Source organism: Epargyreus clarus, unplaced genomic scaffold (genome assembly GCF_041222505.1).
Source record: "Epargyreus clarus isolate Ecla_fem2 unplaced genomic scaffold, WU_Ecla_fem_2.2 ptg000004l, whole genome shotgun sequence".
NCBI lineage: Eukaryota > Metazoa > Arthropoda > Insecta > Lepidoptera > Hesperiidae > Epargyreus > Epargyreus clarus.
The window spans coordinates 14,875,188-14,896,726 of record NW_027332212.1 but is presented as its reverse complement, the minus strand read 5'-3'; the positions used below and the strand labels follow the sequence as shown (position 1 = coordinate 14,896,726).

Below are 21,539 nucleotides of genomic sequence, written 5' to 3'. Positions count from 1 at the left end.
TTATTAATTCTATGAAATGTTCTAAAATTTCACTTTGAAATATTTAAGGGTACATATTACAATATGAAATATTCTTGAATAATATACAAAACATATACATTAAAATGGAATCAGAGGTGACATACCAAATTTACGGTTTATTTACATATTGTGACCATCTTAGTCCTCAAAAGTGGCAACCCATTTGTAACCCATTTGAAGGTGGTAGAACCCTTTGTGGTTCGACTCCGGCGGCACCACCGCCACACCTATTTCTACCTAATAACAGCAGTGTTAGGCGCTGCTGTGTTCCGGTTTGAAGGGTGTGGTAAGGGAGAGAGACTTTTCCGAGGCGTTCCAGCTTAGTCCTCAGGGGTAGCGGCGCATCAGTGGCCGACCTTAGGTAGGAATATCTTATCTTATCTGGGGTTGATTACAGATGTCCATGGGCGGCAGTAACCACTTACCATCAGGTAGACTGCATGCTCGTTTGGTACTCTTACATTATAAAAAAAAACTATATTTTAAAAGGTAGGAACTTTTGTTCGGCTTTGTAAAAACCATTGCCATATATTTCTGCTGAATAACAGTGGTGTTCAGCGCTGGTGTAGTAAGAAAAAGATACTTATTCTAGGGGTTCCAACTTAGTCCTCAGGGGTACCAACGCATCTGTGACCGACCTTATCTCAATCTCACTTGGGGTTGACTACAGTCTATGGGAAGCAGTAGCCACTTACCTTCAAATATACGGCACGTTCATTTACAGCCATAAAAAGAATATAGTCCACAGATCATATAGATTCGCAACATAGCAACGCAATAACCTGAATGCACTAAAGCAGGGGTTCTCAACCAGTGATCCGTGGACCCCCAGTGGTCCATACTCATATAGAAGCCTAAATATGATCCGCGAACGATTTTAAATTCACCGGGCGGTGAGCAGTATTGATGGTTTGCGCGTAACTTTGAGTAACAATATTATATCTAAGATAGCCTAGTGAAGGAGATTAAAATTACAAAAGTTTATCCTACAATATTATTGAAAATGAAGGTGGTAGACCTCTTTGGTTCGACTCCGGCTGCATCACCGCCAGACCTATTCCTGTCCATTAACAATAGTGTCAAGTTGCTGTGTTCTGGTTTGATACTTTTCCGAGGCGTTCCAGCTTAGTCCTCATGGGTAGCGGCGTATCTGTGGCAGAACTCAAGCAGGAATGTCTAATCCTATCTGAAGTTGATTACAGATGTCCATAGGTAGAGCAGTAGCCACTTACTACCAGGTGGACTGCATGCTCGTCTGCTACTCCTATATTATAAAACGTGGTTCCTACGAAGAAGAGTGATATAAAAGTGATCCAACCAAAAAGAGGTTGAGAACCGCTGCACTAAACTGAACTCAAAAGTTTATTTAGAAGTAAAATTTCGCTCTCAATTCCGCGTGAAAAGATCCGCTACTTTCTATTCACAGTTTTACGCCATATTTAGCAGACTTGGTTATTTTGCCAACGTTTTACTTTTTAGTATTGACGTAAAATACGTAGGTAACTGTATCCCACTACTGGGCATGAGTCTGGCACGACTGGAGGCCTGGCAACGTTGCTCTTAGCAAATTGGTGGTGGATGTGGTAGAGTCAATATGTATGTAGTTCGGTCGGAAAAGTACCATCACCATACTATTTTCTTACGACCATAAGTTTCTGTAGAAGACTGTCAATGCAGACTGACTTATGAAGAAACGTTCTTAGTTTTTTTTTATAGTATAGGAGTAGCAGACGAGCATGCAGTCCACCTGATGGTAAGTGGCTACTGCCGCCCATGGACATCTGTAATCAACCCCAGATAGGATTAGATATTCCTACCTGAGGTCGGCCACAGATGCGCCGTTACCCCTGAGGACTAAGCTAGAACGCCTCTGAAAAGTATGTTTCCCTTACCACACCCTTTAAACCAGAACACAGCCGCGCTCAACACTGCTGTTATGGTGTAGAAATAGGGGTGGCGGTGGTGCTGAAAGTCCTCAATAGTGGCAGGGATCGGCTTTAGGTTGGTTCGAGGTTCAAATCCCAGGCACGCACCTCTGATTTTTCGAAATTATGTGCGTATTAGAAATTAAATATCACTTTCTAAAACGGTGAATGAAAACATCGTGAGGAAACCTGCACACTGAAGTCTACCAATATGCACTTGGTCAGTGCGGTGGACTATGGCCTAATCCTTCTCATTATGAGAGGAGACCCGTGCCCAGCAGTGTGACAATAATGGGTTGATGATGATATTCGTTTGATACTTCAATCTTACATAAAATAACGGTCTTTTCAGTATTTATTACACATTTTATTATTTTAATAATGTAATAAAGATAAGAGCATTCAGAAGATTCCCTCTTATAATAAGGAGCATGATACCAAATACTATTAGATATTGAGATAAAAATAGAATACCACCTAAAGTCGATCATACTCCTTAAAACGAAATTACAATAAAGTCCTTAAAGATTAAACTGGGACCCCGTATGTTTAGTTGTTTTCAAATATTAAAGATTTACTTATATTTCCGTATTTATTAATTATTAAAACCAACTGATCCAATCTGCTTACACCTATCACGCTATCACTCCGAAAATGCATTAAAAATCCAAAAAAGAAAGACGGAATCAACAAATTCCTGGCCGCTGTTAGCCTCAAAATGACCATTGAGAAAAAAAACGATATAATAGTCCATGCGCCGGCGCAGATCGGGGTCAAGGCGACGCACTTTCGAAACGCCCCTCCCCGTATCTAGGGATGGCGAAACCGAAAAATATCGACTGTTGAATCTATTCGAATAGTGTGATAAATCGATTCACAAATCAAGGCCCAAAGAATCGATACTCCAATGGATATTCGATCTTTTCAGCTATAAAGGGCGAAGATAGTAAAAAAATATCGATCTTTTCAGCTAAAAAGGGCCAAAAAAGATCATCAGGATCATATAAGCACTAAGAAACGAATCCGTCAGCAAAAAATATCTATATCACATTTGTTAATATTCAATCAATTTCAAAAAGAACGACTTTCGCTTTTCTAGGATGATGATCGATTAACCGAACTCACTGAATCCATCTATTACTAAATCGATGAAAATAATCGATTTTTCGGTCCAAAAGATCGACTCTTCGATTAATTGATCTCAGATCGCCATCCCTACCGTATCCTTGTGACTCCGTGTTTGTTATTTATAGTGTGTAGATCGCCTTTTAGTTTTTTACCCGGAAGCGCTCGGTCTATCTATTTAATTTGCAAAGGTGCAGTTTACGTTCGGTTTGACTAAATAAAAACAATATTTTATGCACGCACTGTTTGAAACTGGTTTTAAATAACTTTTCCGTCGTCTTGTTTATTATTGCTGTGGTTGAATTAATTCTAAAACTGCGTATTACTCGACTCTACACACACGTAATGCTATGCATTATGAAAATGTATAATACACTTTACTGGTATTATATTATGTGGATCCTGTGTACATTGCACAACTATTTAAGAGAATATAATTCCTTTTTGATTAGGTCCACTTGTCCGGGGCAGTCTATAATAGATGAGCATCAAATCAAAGATGTCAGCATGCAAGCTGAACTTATCAGCATGCAGTCCAAGCTTAACAGCGTGCTGTAAGCCAGTCAGCATGCAAACTGTTCAATCTTCATAATAAGCCTTTGTTTTTACCCACTCGCGATTTTTATTACGTATCTTCCTTAGAGTATTTTTCGAAAATTCGTTTTTAGTACTCGTTAAGTTATATAAAGAATTCCTGCGAAATTAATAATATTTGTAGACAGAAATGTTAGCGGTGCGTTGTTTCAATGCTTTATTAATTAACCAATCAGTACTTTATTAGTAAGATATTTAGTTTTATTAATAGACAAATGAGAAATCAAATCTCTTTGATATTCATTCTAAAGGTCCATAACCAATAACTAACAATAACATGTTAGGGTGACCCAAAATTTGCAAGCAGTCATCTGATAAGCGGGTTGACAAACCTTCACAATAGTGTTACGTGACAATAGTGCCTAGACTGGTACGCGATGTGATTCATGTGTATGTTGAATACTAACTAACTAATTTGAAGTTGGTAGAACCCTTTGTGGTTCGACCCCGGCGGCACCACCGCCACACTACTTCTACCTAATAACAGCAGTGTTAGGCGCTGCTGTGTTCCGGTTTGAAGGGCGGACTTTTCCGAGGCGTTCCAGCTTAGTCCTCAGGGGTAGCGGCGCATCTGTGGCTGACCTTAGGTAGGAATATGTAATCCTATCTGGGGTTGATTACAGATGCCCATGGGCGGCAGTAGCCACTTACCATCAGGTGGACTGTATGCTCGTCTGCTACTCCTATATTATGAAAAAGAACTTTATAGCTATATAATATAATATAGGTGTTAAGTGTTATATTTGTTAAGTGTTATAGTTGCTGCTGTGTGAGATTTGAAGGATGTAGTAAGTCTAAGAGACGTTACAACTTAGTCTGCATTGAATCCTGGAGGATTGAAGTATCTAGATTGATTAAGGATTCGGATTCGGGTTGTATACAGATGTCTTTACGAACGTGCTTATCTATTTTTAGGTGTACTGCATTCTCGTTACATAATTTAATAAAATTTCAGAAAATAAAAAATAAATATATTCATAAAGTTGTTTTGACAGAATAACAATTGTATTGTACTGGATTTTTTATCGGACTGTCTTGCATACGATTTGTTATTTGTTTATTTGTAAGACCATACAATAAGAAGCTTTCGAAAACTATAATAATATATATTTCACTAAAAAAAACTCCGAGGGACACAAATACAATATGTGCCTTTAATATACATTTGCGTAATTGGTCTAAATCAGAAAACTAATTAATAAACCCTTGTTTAACTAACCTAACCTAATGTTCAATCCAAAATCAGTTTTGAACGAGTGCCCTAGCAGAGCAAAGGAAACGCCACGAGCGTTATTGATAGGACTTTTTGTTTTGCAGAGCGAGTAGCGACTGACCTCGAAGCAATACTCGGTACATTAGTGTAAAGCACACAACGCGTTAGGGCGCATCCACACTGCGTTACTACTCTCAGCTTTACGACGCTCGAACTTGACAGCGGGACCGTTTATATCCGACATTTCTTCAATCTTTTATTGTCAAAGATCAACAAGAAATAATAAGTACCATTATGGCATGGCATCACGATTTAGAGCTTGAGTCTTATAATATACCTTTGTTTCATTGATCTAAGTTAAAAAACTATCTACTGAAGATAATTTTACATCTGTTAACTAACTAACTAACTAGTAAGCTAGTTGCTTACTAAATAACTAACTTAGGTTAAAATTTTAAAACAAAAGTAACTATTGAACCTTTGTTAACTAACTAAATAAGGTTAATATTTAAAAGCAAAACTAAGTAATGAACCTTTATTAAATAACTAACTTACTAACTAACGGACTAACTTAGGTTAAAACGTCAAAATCAGCTTTGAACGAGTGTCCTAGCAAAGCAATGAAAACATCTCGAGCGTTATTGATAGGACTTTTTGTTTTGCAGAGCGGGTAGCGACTGACCTCGAAGAAATACTCGGTGCATTAGTGTAAACAACTCGTTAGGGCGCATCCACACTGCGTTACGACGCTCAGGCTTACAGCTGGACACTTTGATCCGATATTTCTTTAGTTTTTTATTGTCAAAATCAGCAAGAAATAATAAGTTAGATTTTGGCGCGTCTTCATAATTTAGCGCTTAATTCTAATAATATATCTTTGTTTAATTGGGCTAAGGAACAAAATTAACTAGTGAAGATTCACCTTTGTTAACTAGATAACTAACTAATTAATTAACTAGGTTACTAACTAACTTAGGTTAAAATTTTGAAATCAGTTTCGAACGAGTGCCCTAGCAGAGCAAAGGAAACGTCTCGAGCGTTATTGATAGGACTTTTTGTTTTGCAGAGCGAGTAGCGACTGACCTCGAAGCAATACTCGGTACATTAGTGTAAAGCACACAACGCGTTAGGGCGCAGCCACACTGCGTTACTACTCTCGAGCTTGACGGCCGGACGCTTTGATCCGATAAATAGTATCTTATGACAGAATATTAATAATGATATAGATCCTAGATTCTTCTTACATCGATCTATGAATCATTTGATGAGAACAAAAGAGATTAGACTGAACATTTCCTATGATTTAGAATTTTTAGTAAATTGAAACGTCTTTTATATATCCGGCAATAAAATAAAACAAATAGGCGTCAATGTTATTATGTTCTATTATTCTCTATTGTTTTCCTCGGAAAACTTATGTAAAATATTTTGTTAGTTTGCCGCGTACCGACTATATTGTGATAATAGTAATAATAGTTTATTACTAGTATTACTATTATTTCACCCGATAAAGTCATATCGATATCAGACAATCTCAAAAATCGCACATGTATAAAGTTCCTTATGCTATTTTTACAGCGAATCAATGTGAATTAGTTACCATTAAATAGAACTTTCTAGAACTCAAAGTATAAATGCCATTTGAAATTCACCTATTAGTGCATGGCGCCACTATCGTCTACTTGCACGCAGTGTGTCCGTGCGCTAACCGGCCCGGTGCGATCTCAAGGTTGTCTACAATGAGTAAGCAGACACAAGTGGCGATGCGCATACTTTTCCTTATGGCTCCCTTATGCGTGCTTAGCCCAAGGCCCTACGCTTTAGAAAACGGTGCGCAAGTTACCTTTAATTACTGTCAGAAATTGACAATGCTATGAAAAGACCTTAAGAAATGATTAAAAATAAGCTTGATTAAAATATTAAGAGGTAAAACAGAAAAAGGTAAATCAATTGAGTTGATGTTAATATCAGTATGCATAATTATTGCATCGTAAATAATATCATGCGGAGTGATACCTAGTGGTTAAGAAACTCGGCCTCTCGATCGAGGGGTCCGAGGTTCAAATCCCAGGTACGCACCTCTGATTTTTCAAAGTTATGTGCGTATTAGAAATTAATTATCACTTGCTAAACGGTGAAGGATCATCATCAGGAGGAAGCATCGTGAGGAAACCTGCATACCTGAGAGATTTATTAAAAAAAAAATTAAAAGGTATGTGAAGTCTACCAATACACGCTTGGCCAGCGCGGTGGACTATGGCCTAATCCTTCTCATTATGAGAGGAGACCCGTGCCCAGCAGTGGGACAGTAATGGGTTGCTGATGATGATGATGAAATAATATCATTGAATTCTTCTGAGAAAAAGGATAAATTCTTGTATTAAGGTCTACAGTATTATGTATTTACGGAAATTGAGTTGCATTCCTATGAGAAGGATTTTTTTTTAATAAAATACGTGGAACTATTTAAAATCATAGGTTTGACGTCACAGATTCCTGAGCTTTAGTGAGATACGAAACAAGCCGTACGACGTGTATGCCTCACTCAACACACATTTTTTAACCCAGAATATTTTATTTTTATTTACAATATACCTATATGCTACATTAAATACATATTACACTACTACTACATATTTGCAAATATCAAAACATTTTCGATATTTGGAAATTAATTAGTGAATTTAAGAACTAAATTATTTACATTTAAAAGCAATGAACTAGCAACCCTTAAATTTTTTGAAAAAGTAACGTAAAACTTAAAATTTTTGATTAAGTAAAGAAAAAGTCAGACATTACGAACAGACACTTCAGTTATTTATTTGTATGGATTAAAACGTGATATACAGAATACAGATAATCAATTATTTTCTCTCTGGTTCCGGGCGAATCTTCGCGGCAAAATTAATTTCGACCGTATGTTCGTTTCCGGCTCGACGCATCTACAGGAAATTCTGGTTATTGTAATGGCCGATCGGTTTTATTTCTTATTTACATTGAGATAACATAATTTGCGAATAAAATGTAGGTGAGATGAGTTTATTATTTATTCTTTTTTTTTTCAGATTTTTTTATTTCACAATCAATGTAGTGCTAAAGAAGAAATAGGTATAATATGAATAAATTATTAGTATTTTTTTGCCCTTTACGCATTTATCATATAATTTGAATTTTGTACACTGTATCAAAATAAAATAGCCTGAGTAGAGTTGATTTATTGTCATGCGGACTACAAAGACATTTGTCCCCGCCGAGAACTGAACCCGGAACCACGCACAGTCGGTGTCCATGTTGCTTCGAGCACGCCACTCTATCGCCCTTACTATAAATTGTGCACATAACATGATCATTTATTATAATTACTTTCTTTAATTTGTACTTAGTTATTTTTAGACAGAATCTAGTGATTTTTTATGTTTTTTTGGAATCTTAAATTTTTTATTCGTACCTATGTTCCATTTTTCAATATTACATTACGTTGTCATCGAAGTTAAAAAGTTAAGCTGAAGTACGTAGTAAGGGAGACATACATATTCAAGGCGTTCCAGCTTAGTCCTCAGGGGTAGCGCCGCAACTGTGGCCGAACTCAGGTAGAAATATGTAATCCTATCTGGGGTTGAATACGGATGTCTACGGGCGGCAGTAGCCACTTACCATCAGGTGGACTGCATGCTCGTCTGCTAGTCCTATATTACTCGAAAAAAAAATGAAGCCTATTATATTTAAATAAAGTTAAAACATCATTTACGTATATAGGTTTCATGAAAATAAAGCTTTGTTGTTTAATAAAGAACTTATAAAAGAAAACATTATTAATATATCGTTGTAAATAGTATTAAAGTGGTCTTCACAGAAGCCTTGCAATTCCGGTAGTACCAATGAATAGATAAAAAGTTCTCTTGAAGGTTCAAGGCGGACTTGTAGAAAACGGAGGCTTCGCTGCTCCTTTTATGTTAAGCTCGCGAATAAAAGTTCAAGCTCATTTTTAATAACGTAGAGGCGCTATACTTTTGTTTTAATCATCGATCAACTGTCCCAATGTTGAGCAAAAGCTCTGAAAAAGCTTACATTAATTATACAAAAACAATATAAAATGTAATTAAATCAAACATCTTTATTTGCCATAATAAGGTACAAAGCTCTGATGAAATGTGTCCTAAGATACAAGTGTCTTATTTTACCATTTTGGCGCGCAAATATTATTTTTATAAGCTTAATTACGTATATATAATACGTATGTAGATTCTATATCATCTGAAAATTATAAAAAAGTGAAATTATGATTCCTTTTTATGCGTGTGTGCGTTTACGTGACGCTTTAAATGTGTACGCTGTAGTACGTTGGTGTGCGTGAGCTTTATATAGATAAAAATGGCGGGAAAAACGGCGCCGATCAGGTATTATCTGTATTCAAATTTTAGTTTAAGGCTTATTTAAAATGTATAAAAATTTTAAATGAACATTGCGTTTAATGTAATTGCTCAACATTAGGTTTTCCTGCGTTTTTATTTTACACTATAGTAATAATATATTTTATTGAATTATTTATTAAGGCTATCTCAAATATTATTAATATATAAGCCGAGATACATTTCGATACATTAATTCGCAAATCAGCCAACTCTACTTTTTGTCAAAATGATTTTCGTGTTTATTTTGATAATAAATGGCGTTGAACGAAATCAAAATAAATAAAAAAAAAAAACATTTTGACAAAAAATGGAGTTGACTGATTTGCGAATTAAGGTATCGATTTGTAAATTATTTATTTAAATACGTGCAGCGCCATCTAGTTTAGCAATATTGACATTTTTCTTTATAATAAGTTAGTGGTTTACTAAAAAAGACAGTACGTACTTCACAGCTGAGCCAATTTTAATGAAACTTTGCGTATCCTTAGGGCAACATCTGTACAATTCAGTTTCCGGGAAGATTCAGTTTCCGTCACAAGCGAAGCCGGGACGCTAGCTAGTAGTAGTAGTAGTACTAAAACAGGTTTACTTATACCTCAATGGGTACTTAAAATCTTCCATGATGTTCTTTTTTATCCAATTACTGTATACGATTTTATAAAGAACTCCATAACTACGTATAATAACTCATTATCACCGGAAATATGTTAAAAGAGTGCGTTTATAGAGATGCTGACTTCTCCGATAATACATCGATTTATTTATTTTGTTAACAGTTCAAATGGGTAAAAATGAAGAACTCTTTTGTTAAGCCGCAATTGAAATTTTACTTGAATTTAAAATGTATATAACTACAATTTATCAACCAATACATATAAATCAATATTGTGTTGGTTCTGTAAACGTAAGTATCACTCAAATATGAAATAATATTGTAATCATTAAATAAGATGATTTAAATTATAATTAGTGGACAAGTATTTATTTCTAAATAGAAAATTCATAATTTATATCATAAAAAACTATTTATAAAAATATACTTAGAAACTTGCATACAATTTTGTCTGTCCATTTTTGTACCCATTCGACTAAGTACCTACCAATCATATTTTTCAAACGTGAGACTACGTACCGACACTCTACCACCATCTCTACTCTACAGCCGTACACTTCACAATTGTATTTCTATAAAAAATTTTTTTGCCCAACAGTGGGCCAGCTAGCCCACGTTTATGCGTGTAGAGAATGCAGCACCGGGCGACCTCGCCGTGCGTGTAGCATTACGGAAGCATCCATAGATTTATCGCACGATACCAGCTAGAATCGAACCGAACACCTTGTGCACTTAAACGTCTTTTGTATGACTTATCTTACTTATATAATGAGTTTCAGTTTGGAGTATATTGCTTGTGTAATGGAGATGTTTATATATTACTAGCTGACCCGACAAACGTTGTGTTGCCATATAAATAAAAAAATGTTAAGGGTGAACAATCTTTATCACTTAGGGATATGAAAAATAGATAGTAGCCGATTCTCAGACCTACTGAGTATGCATATAAAATTTGGTGAAAATCGGTAAAGCCGTTTCGGATGAGTACGGTAACTAACATTGTGACACTAGGATTTTATATATAAGATATAGTAGAAAATGAATATGTAGTCCGTCTGTTTAAGAAAGAGGCTACTACTGTCACCTATGTACATCTGTAATTGATACGAAATATTATATATCTAAGATTTTCAATACGTCACCAGAGGGCAGAGTTGGTAATCGTAATTCAGTCCTCAAGAGCAGTAGGCAAAGGCATCAAGTGAGAAAGTCATCTTATATTAGTAGCTATATCTCTTATTATAGTAGCTATCTTATATTATTAGTAGCTCTTATATTAGTAGCTATCTTATATTAGTACCTAGACACCCTTTTACAGTATAAATATATATAATTTTAAATGTAGGTAAGTATTAGAATTGAAATAAAAATAAAGCATTTATTAATTCAGGTACATCTTTGTTCAACCTTAAAAATATCTGAATGAAATATGCCAAGGTTAATTCCTTTTTATTTTGGCTTTTTATATAGATAACTCTAAGTGGATGGAATATTGATATGATAAATATACTCGTATTTTATTTTGTAAGGGATAACAATATAAGACCCGTGTATTAAGAGACACGTACTCAAATATTCTAGGACACTTAAAAACTACATACAATCACAAGAATGTACATCAACGATCGGAACGTAGGAAGCGTTCCATAAAACGAAGAAAAACATCATTGGCGCGCACAAACTATAATACACTATAACTCTTTGTGTTAAGAACGCACGTCTTTGCAAATCAAAAGGAGATTACTATACACCTATCACTCTTTAGGCCACTGTTTTCCAACAGGGATCGTGCTCGACACAGTGTCGCGAATCCTGTAGGTATTTGCATCATATTGGTCGACTCGGTTACACAGCGTGTCTCGGTTGTCGACGTGTGATAAAGACGGCAAATCATTCACATGTTACTACGTTTTGAGATGCATGTAGGTTATGTTCTTACAGATTTCTAAAAATGTAAGCCAAAGCTGATGTTAACTGTTCGATTCGCATTCGATGAAATTTCTTATTATTTATCCAATTAAGTATCAATCTTATATTAATTGTACCATCTTTTTATTTCGGTAGTATTACTTTTAATTTTTACGCAAGCAAATATTTTCACTTTGGTTAAAAGTTCTGTGAAAATTAGTTCAGCCGTTTTCAGGTTTATCTTATGGGACGAAAAATAAATTAAGTTCATAATAATTTTAGGTGTTAGTTATTTTGAAAATTTAAAAAGACACTTTAATTTCAGTTTTATTTATAATATCTGAATATTACTATTCTATCGCTCAAAATACTCGAAGTCCTACATTATTTGCTTTGAAAAAGCTCATAAGGGTGCTCTTAGAAGCTTTACGTAAACTTAAGGTATTTTTATTTGTGCTAGAAAACTGGCTTTCCATGCTATTCATGCCTATGATTAGTACTGCAACTTTTGAGTACGAAATGTACAGATAGGAAGAACCGTCTCTGTGTATCCAAAGTCGTTAGTTTAGGATGGAGTTGGTGTAGAAAATCGAAAAATGAAATATATTAAGTACGAGCTTTAGCCCGCGGCTTCACGCGCGTTATGAAGTAAATTTTTTATCCCTTATTTTATCCCCTATTTTATCCCCTTGGGGGAAGAATTGACCAAAATCCTTTCTTAGCGGATGCCTACGTCATAACATCTACCTGCATGCCAAATTTCAGCCCGATCCGTCCAGTGATTTGGGCTGTGCGTAGATAGATCACTACGTCAGTCAGTCACCTTTGAGTTATATATATTTAGGATATGGAAATATTTACGAAAATTATCTGTAATCTGCATATTGCACTTCTATTTACTACTCTAGTCATCAAATTTAATCATGGATCATCTGAATCGTTATGGACATCTGTAATCAACCACACATAAGATTAAACTCCTACTTGAGGTGGTCCACAGATGCTTTGCTACCTGAGGACTAAGCTGGAACGCCTCGAAAAAGTACGTCTTCCTTACCACATACTCAAATCAGTACACAACTGTGTTTAACACTACTGTTAATAGGAAGAAATATGTGTGGCGGTGATGCCGCTAGTTGAACCACAAAGAGTTCTACTTCCTTCAAGTGTTTGTGTATGTCTATGGTACATACGATGAGGTAATCATAGATATCCTAGAGTTAAGATATATCTTTGATAAAGTGCATCTATAACTCGCTTGGATAAAAATTATCATAGATATCCTAGAGTTAAGATATATCTTTGATAAAGTGCATCTATAACTCGCTTGGATAAAAAATAATTAAAAGTAGGCGCTTTTCCATCATTAATCCATTGCTGAGCGATGCGGGGTGTGGGTCTCATCTTAGGTATTTTTTTTATAATATAAGAGTAGCAGACGACCACGCAGTCCACCTTATGGTAAGTGGCTACTGCTGCCCATGGACATCTGTAATCAACCCCAGATAGTATTAGATATTCCTACCTGAGGTCAGCCACAGATGCGCCGCTACCCCTGAGGACTAAGCTGGAACGCCTCGGAAAAGTCTGTCTCCCTTACCACACCCTTCAAACTGGAACACAGCAGCGCCTAACACTGCTGTTACTAGGTAGAAATAGGTGTGGCGGTGGTGCTGCCGGAGTCAAACCACAAAGGGTTCTACCACCATAAAGGTAGATAAAGATTAGGCCACACTCCGCCACGCTGGCCAATTGGTAGTTCACATACCCTTGACTTTTTTTAATTATCTCATGTATGCATGCAGGATAAAACTAGTGACAATGAATTTACAATACGCACCTTCGATTGGTATTGTTGATCGAAGATACGCACATAACTTTGAAAAATCAGTCTGAGTTTGAACCGCAGATCTCTGTACTGGGAGACCTCGTATCAACCATTAGACTACCATACCATTAGAATAGCTTGATAAATACTTATATCTTTTTATAAACACCGCCATTTTAAATTACCATACTTTTTGATGTACGAGTAACTTATACTTAAATCTGAGTACTTTAAATAAGCAATGTTAATGTTTTTTTGTATCCGAAGGATGTCTTAGAGATTATTAACCTTTATGTCCTATTCATGTTAATTTTGAAGAGGTGGTTAACCTCGTATCGGGCCCGTGGATCTAAGTCTGCTTACTCTAATGTAAATCAGGTACAGAAGCGCAGGATACGCCCAGTACCCTTAGTATGAGTTTTTACGTTTTTACAAACATTGCTGTTTTGGTATTTGTTTACGTATTCGCCCATACATTTCCAATCAGCACCCCTTGCGGATTGTATCAGAACTGATTGGAAATATATGGGAAATACGTAAACAACAACAGTCATTTTTGTCAAAACATAAAACCTCATACTAAGCGTACTGATATATCTCAAGACTCTATCGGTAGAGTTTGAACTTTTTGAAGGTCTGAAGTTGGTAGACATTCGTGATAAGACGCCAGAGGTGCCATCGCCACTGTATGTGCTTTGTTTGGCCGGTGTACTAAAGGAGAGAAGCATTCTGACCTGGCGTACCAACTTAGTTTGTAGATGCAAGACTAATGTAGGAATCTTATTTAGATCTCTTAATATATTGGAAATAATGTAGACAAAAGTAGATTCCCGAATACATAATACTTTCCTTATTTTTGTATATACGCATGAAAGTGTATAATTGTAAAGGTAGCAAGCACACTTGGTTCCACTCTGAAGGCTCCACAGCTACATCTATTTTTGTCTAATAACAGCCACGTTAAGTGCTGTTAGGATCTGGTTTAAAGGATATGTTAAGGAAGAGATATGAGGTGGCAGACAGACAAGAATTTCAACTTAGTAGACACGTTCAAAACTGAGGTAAAAGGCCATTCCTATATTGAGTTGATTACAGATGTTCATGCACAGCAGTGACCAACTTTTCGAGGCGTTCTAGCTTAGTCCTCAGGGGTAGCGGCGCATCTGTGACCGACCTCAGGTAGGGAATATCTAATCTTATCTGAAGTTGACTACAGTTGTCCATGAGCGGCAGTAGCCACTTATCATCAGGTGGACTGCATGCTCGTCTGCTACTCCTATATTATAAAAAGGTAGTACACGATCGCCAAGCGTTATACTTTAAAAATCAACTGTGCAAATGTTCTATGTGCAAACAATGTTTGCAGAATGCACACACGAATGCAAAATGCAAACTTTCCTGCGTTTTCGTTTTATTGCGTGAAATTTAGAAAGTGTTTTACTTTGGCTAAAGTAAATGAAACACACTGAATTAGTAAAACACTACATTTAAAGATTTTTACATTTCGTTTTATTTTTTAATAAACGCAGAAAATTTAATTACATTAGAATTGACTTTTTAAAAGCTAAAACTAATATGTAGTAATATACCAGCCTTTGAATAACACTACAGGAGATAATGCATTGCCAGCTTGATTTCTAAAGTCAGTAGAACTTTGTAGTTCATCTGCTAAAGGGCCGCCGCCTTATCTATTCCTTATAACAGCAAAGTAAAGTGTTGTTGTATTCTGGATATGAGAAATATACTTACCTACATGCCAACTTAGTTCTAAGAAACAGCAATCCATTCATGTCTGAACTAGATTATAATCATGTTTGAAGTTAATCATAGAAGTTTAGCTGCAGTGACCACTAACCATCAGGTGGACTGCATTTTTGTATGCTAAAAAGTTTAAAAAGCAATGTTTTTTTAGTAGCATGGAAAGATGTTATAAATACCTCAGAACGATAACTTCTCGTACTCAAATCCCTATCCTAGAATTCCCTGTAGAGTTAAAACGCGCGACTTGACAATAAAGAAACAGAATTATATTAGATAGTGTAATTATTATATGTAGTGTATACAGTTTTTTTAAATAACTTTTAAATGGGAAAAACTTTCTCTTGAATTCTAAATACGTTGCTACGTATTATAGTTATCTCAAGTGATGCTCTACAAAACGTTTGCATGGACTATTTACTATGATTCCACCAGTATAAGGTCTATTAAAATAGGAAATTTAATATTAAAATTATTATCATCTATCTACATTGAATATTGACAAAAATATTTGGTATATTCTCTCTTTTGTATGTTTGACAATATTCTTTCATTTTTACTTGGTAATCAGTCATTGAGTGTTATAAATAGAAACCTCAAAATTAACCTTAATAATGATAACAGAGCAAATTTCGATTAATAGTCGAATATTAAGTCACCAGAAATCGTCGAATGAACATCAACTCACTATATTCATTATACTTACTTAGTTAATATTTATTACCCTTCAAAGGACATGTACGCCATTTGCAACAAAACTCGGTTACCCCAAAACGAGAATAAATTAATAGTTTATTCAACTTCTCATAAATGCATCTTATTCAATAATAAACTTAGTTGTTTAATTAAGTTTAGTATTTATGATAACTATAATCAAAATAAAGATCATACACATTACACACAAAGATCTCTTTATAAAAATAATTCAATAAATCTATTTAATAATACTCTTCACACCGCAATAAATTCAAAAATTTAGACTCTTAAAAAGTAACATTATTGAGTTAGTTGAAAAGGGATACGTCTATTTAATATTTCATTTCGATTATTAAATGATCGCATTGCATCGAGGCGGGGTGCGCCCGCGCACTTTATAGGCTTTGCGAAAAAAACAAAAGCAAAATGGCGGCCTTTCTCGCCAGTTCCTAGTGACGCTGACGTCACTGGACGACGTGTCCTTGTGTCTAATGTCTAGCCCGCTTTTCGAAAATATATTTTAAAAATTTATACTGTGTGTTACTTCTGTATAAAAACTGATTTACGCTGTGTCGGATTATAAACTTTAAAAACGGCTTCAAATATCTTTGTGATAAATACGCGGCAAAATGATACTTATAGAATCGTCGGTGTAAAATAAAGTGACAATAACATAACTAAACAATAAAACAAAATGCATGCAGAACTGAAAATAAAGAAAATAAAACGTACTCACCAAATAAAATCAACCGAAAAACACAAATGTCCAACCAAAAATTCTAAATAATCGTAATAAAATAAATCACAACACGACACCAGGCACTGCTACAGTCTTTGTAAAATCAAAAAGAAAAATATCTTGAATACTTTATTTGTTATAATTTATGCCATCATCGTAAATGTCTGAAAAATGGCAGATTTAAAAATACTTCGCCCGTCCCCACGTTTTAGAACAAAACGCTCGTTGCGAAAATTTTTGAAAAAAATATGAAAATAAAAATAAAATGATATTATTTATCTATTAGACCGACTCAAAATCAAATTGGAATCCGACTAGAGTTGGCCGACGCGGTCGGAGATCTTTATTATTCAAAAAATTGCGACGAACTGGCGCGCTAATAAAGCTGGCAGGAAGGACGCCTTTTCCTAGTGATGTAGACATAAAATACTTTTCAAAAAATCTCCAACGAGCGTTTTGAGCCAAAAAATCTAACCTAACCTAACCCTGTCGGGCGGGCGACTGGCGGGCGCGTAGGGGCCGCATTGCCAAATATTTTTTTTTGCATCTCGGCCGAATTATGCACTTGTATGCGACTTACGGCGTCCCTTCATTGTAGTGGTGCGACATGTACCGATTGGGCATTTTTATGTCTTCTCCGTGTGTGTGTCACTCACACAGGCGGCACCGACGAAATTTCTGCATGTGTGCGTCCGCGTGGCCCTTCGGAGCTGTTTCTTTAAAATTTCGGCGTGTTATGTAAACATGCAGATTTTTTTCGAGACTAAAATATTTAGGTGTTGCCCTGAGGGGTCGACGGCCGAGTTTTTCGGGAACTCTGACTAATTTCGCTAAAAGGATCCGTTTTGACGTTCAGCATCGCTCCGGCAACAGAAGCTGTGTTTGGTTATCGAGCGTTCCGTTGTTTGGCCGTTTCGGCGCGGGCGCATTTAAAAACGTCAAATTCTGTTTTTGAATCCGAAAAAAGAAAGAGTTTTCCGCGGGCATATTGTAAACTTCCGGATGTGAACGTTTCTTGTACACATACTGCGTGGTTCGTTCGTATTTTAAATAAGTTTATTTTTTAAACTGTCGACACGCGATCGAATTCATCTTTGGAACAATTACGTCGATTGTCCTTTAAATTTGAATCGAATGACAATTCTCTCCACTCGGTCCCATTCTACTATTTTCATTGGACATTAGATTCGTGAGTCAATTAGATTTGTCAACGGAAGGAGTACATCGGGGACTATTATATCGGTTGGGAGCAAGCACCTTCCCACGTCTTCTAGGTGACCTATGAACAATTCAAAGCCATCTATGTTAGTTAGTTATGTTTATTTGTCGAGCGAGGCGATCTGAATATATTATGGTGATGCATTTATTTTTATTGAAGTATCGTGATGGCTCAGTGGGATTACCGCTGGAGGTCTGGGGTTCAAATCCACACATACATTTTTTTGGAGATATGTGCGTATTTGAAGTTAGTTATCATTTTCTTCAACTATGAAACATCGTGAAAATATTTTATATTTTTTTAAGATTGAAGCTTGCAATACACCAGATGAAGTGAATATTTAAAGTAGTGTGACGCATGCTCCACCATGCTTCTACGGTGTTGTTTGATGGAAGCTTCTAGATGTTTATAAAACATTATCTACTATACAAGCACCTAAATTTGAAGCAATTCTTGCGTTTCGGTGGTAGGGTGCAATACCGTTACTTACATATGACACTTACTTAGACTTCAGGAATAGCAAGGTATGTGTGATCAACTTCAGATAGAACATTTGTTATATAGGAAGTTGGTTACAAACACCAATGGGCGGCAGTGACCACTAACCATCAGGTTACATGCTCGTGGCTGCTACAATCATATAAATGGGGTAATACACTTTTATTTTTATAATTATCCGTATATTGGTAACTCTCAGGCTATTTATAATGTTATTTTCATGCGCAATAGATATTATGCGCAGAATCATTGTTGAACACACTAAAAAACTCAGTTTATGAGACAAAACGGAGCTAGGAAAAAATAGACTAGATACTTATAACTAATGATAAGGAATTTATAGAAATTTTACCTACTTGTATATGTGATTTATCGTTGTATTATAATTATGAAAGTATATAAATAGTATGTATAAAAATATTTTTAAATATTGTTATACTTAAAGTGATAAGAAAACTATTTAATATATTTTAAACGTGGTAGAACTCTAAGTGGTTGGTGTCGTTTTATGTGCCAATGGCATGTATATTTTTCTGCCTAATAACCTCTTTGTTAATAATATAGAAGTAGCAAGCTAGCATGCAGTCTACCTGATGGTAAGTGGCTACTCATGTACTTATAATCAGCCCTAAATAAATTTATAGTCCTCCAATCTAAGGTCGGCCTCAGATGCGTTGCTACCCTTTAGGACAACTTCGCCTCGGATAAGTACGTGTCTCTTACCATACCTTTTAAATCGGACAATAAACGCTATTGAGGATATTAGACTATGCGTTCCTGCGCCCCTACTTAGTCCAAATCTTTGTCGCAACTAATATTTTAAAATCCTATAGGTATTTAAGATTGATTCAGAAATATCTAATGGTTCAAATAACCACTTATCATCGGGTAAAAGCACACACGTTTTCCCGTTAAGATTTAACGCTTTCTTTCATAAAATCAAAGGGAAAGATGAATATAATAAAAAATAGGTACAATTTTCTAAAGCTTTATAAAAATACCTCCTCTACTGAACAAGCGGCCCGAACATTATTTATGACCTTTTACTAATTAGGACGCTTAAAAAAGGTTCAAGTATAAAACTGAAGTAAAAAGAGCGGAAAAGGTCGTCAGGACCACAGGTGCCCCAAAAATAGGACAAAAACGGCCCTTTGAAACTATCCAGCCCTGACCGAGCCCGCAGGAAGATAGTGAGGAAGGACGACTGATACAGGATGATAGTCGACTGATATCAGTCGATATTAAATATCAAATAATATTTATTCGATGACATGGTCATCTCTATGTTTTTGTTGTGACACAGATAAGGTCAGTATACTATAAATAAAGCTATATAAGTTGTTATGTACTATTTGAAGATCTCAAAAATCCTCGTGTTTCGACAAAATTGGTTTAGTAGTTTTCAAACATTTGAGATTTTAATTTTAAAAAATTCAGTATTTAAAAAAGTTAAGATTTTTGTTTTGTTATGATGCTAGTAAGTAAGTAATTTGAAAAAAATGGTAAGTCTTTTCAAATTAAAAAAAATGGGGAATTAAAAAGAATGTATTTTTGAGATTACTTATAAGAATAATATCTTAAGATATTTTTAAAAGAATGCGTAATTGCCTACATTCTATAATGATAAAGTTCAAGCTTAATTAGAATTGAAAATAATTTTGAAACATTTCACGTATATATTGTTAATTTTATTATGATTTTAACCATCCACCATCAACAACAATAAATACAAATAAAAGTTACCAACGTAGCTTTGTACTTTCACAATTACATGTTTACATACCCTTAACCGTATTGCAAAGTTAGTGCCCCGGAAAATGGTAAAGTGTTTTCGAAAAATAGGTTATTTTTTAGTGCGAGCGATATTTACGCGTAAATTTGTAAATAGTTTGAACATGCTTGAAATATTGCTTAATTCTGTGGAAAGTAGGCTACTAAAAAGTTGTGACAGAAAATAGAAAGGTAGGAATATTAATATTTAGGGTGTAAAGACGTGGGGGTAGTGTGTATATTTTTGGAATAACAGTAGTGTTCCGATCCGGTAAAATATTGCAACTGACAATTTATAAGTGCTCTTGTAGGCCTATACAAAATAAATATATTTTTTCGTAGTATTTTTTTATTATATTGAAGTATCAAACGAGCATACAATCTATCTGATGGTAAGTGGCCATTGCCATATATATTATTAGCTGACCCGGCAAACTTTGTACCGACTCAAAATCTATTTATCAAATATATTTCATATAAAATATAGCCTATGTTACTCGTAGATAATGTAGCTTTCGAATGGTGAAACAATTTTTCAAATCGGTACCGTAGTTTTTGAGCCTATTTATTACAATCAAACAAACAAAGTTTTCCTCTTTATAATATTTGTATAGATTAGCTGAGGTTGGCCACAGAATGCTACCCCTGAAAGCTACATTGGAACGCCTCTGACTAATACGCAACCACACCCTTCGAAGCAAAACACAGCAGCGCTTGACTCTGCTGGTATAAGCAGATATAAATGTGGCGGTGGTGACTTAGGAATCGAACTACAAAAGTTCTACCATCTTAACTGCATCAGAGCTGTTATATTTTGATTTGAAAGATAAGTTAAAGGGAATTGGCAGTTTAAGGTGCCCCTAGGAGACGCATCTGTGATCGATTTCAGATAGGACTGCTCTATACAAAACTGGTTACCGATGTTCTAGGGCGGTAAGATAATTATTAGTGGATAGCAGTCATTAAAACTTATTGAACATCTTAAATGCTAATATTGCTAATGCATTTTGCAACCCTCAAATTTAATTTTTATAAAAACATTTAATTCTGTTTCATAAATCTTGTGTTTATTTTCATAAAATTACGACATAATTATTTATTTCAGTCGGTTTTTAGAGATGATAAATATTAAATAATTATAACTCTATGGCGGTCTAAAAAAGTTATAATTACTATGCCTAAAACATTTTAGGTGTTAAAATAAGCATAATTGTTGTTTT

At 35.2% G+C, this 21,539-nt stretch overlaps 1 protein-coding gene across 7 annotated transcripts in view; it reads right to left on the bottom strand.

Moving 5' to 3' along the window:
* br (broad-complex core protein) overlaps positions 1 to 17,439 on the bottom strand; it is a 144,581-nt gene extending 127,142 nt beyond the window's left edge. Inside the window, exons 1-2 of one of the 7 annotated variants that reach the window (XM_073093542.1) lie at positions 17,313 to 17,439; positions 16,830 to 16,996 (exon numbers count right to left, since the gene is read on the bottom strand). The gene's annotated coding sequence lies outside the window, so the exon portion shown is untranslated. Of the gene's footprint in view, positions 1 to 16,825 lie in introns of all 7 variants that reach the window. The other 6 variants (XM_073093541.1, XM_073093544.1, XM_073093540.1 and 3 more) reach the window with 6 other exon arrangements.
* Positions 17,440 to 21,539: the final 4,100 nt, after the last annotated feature.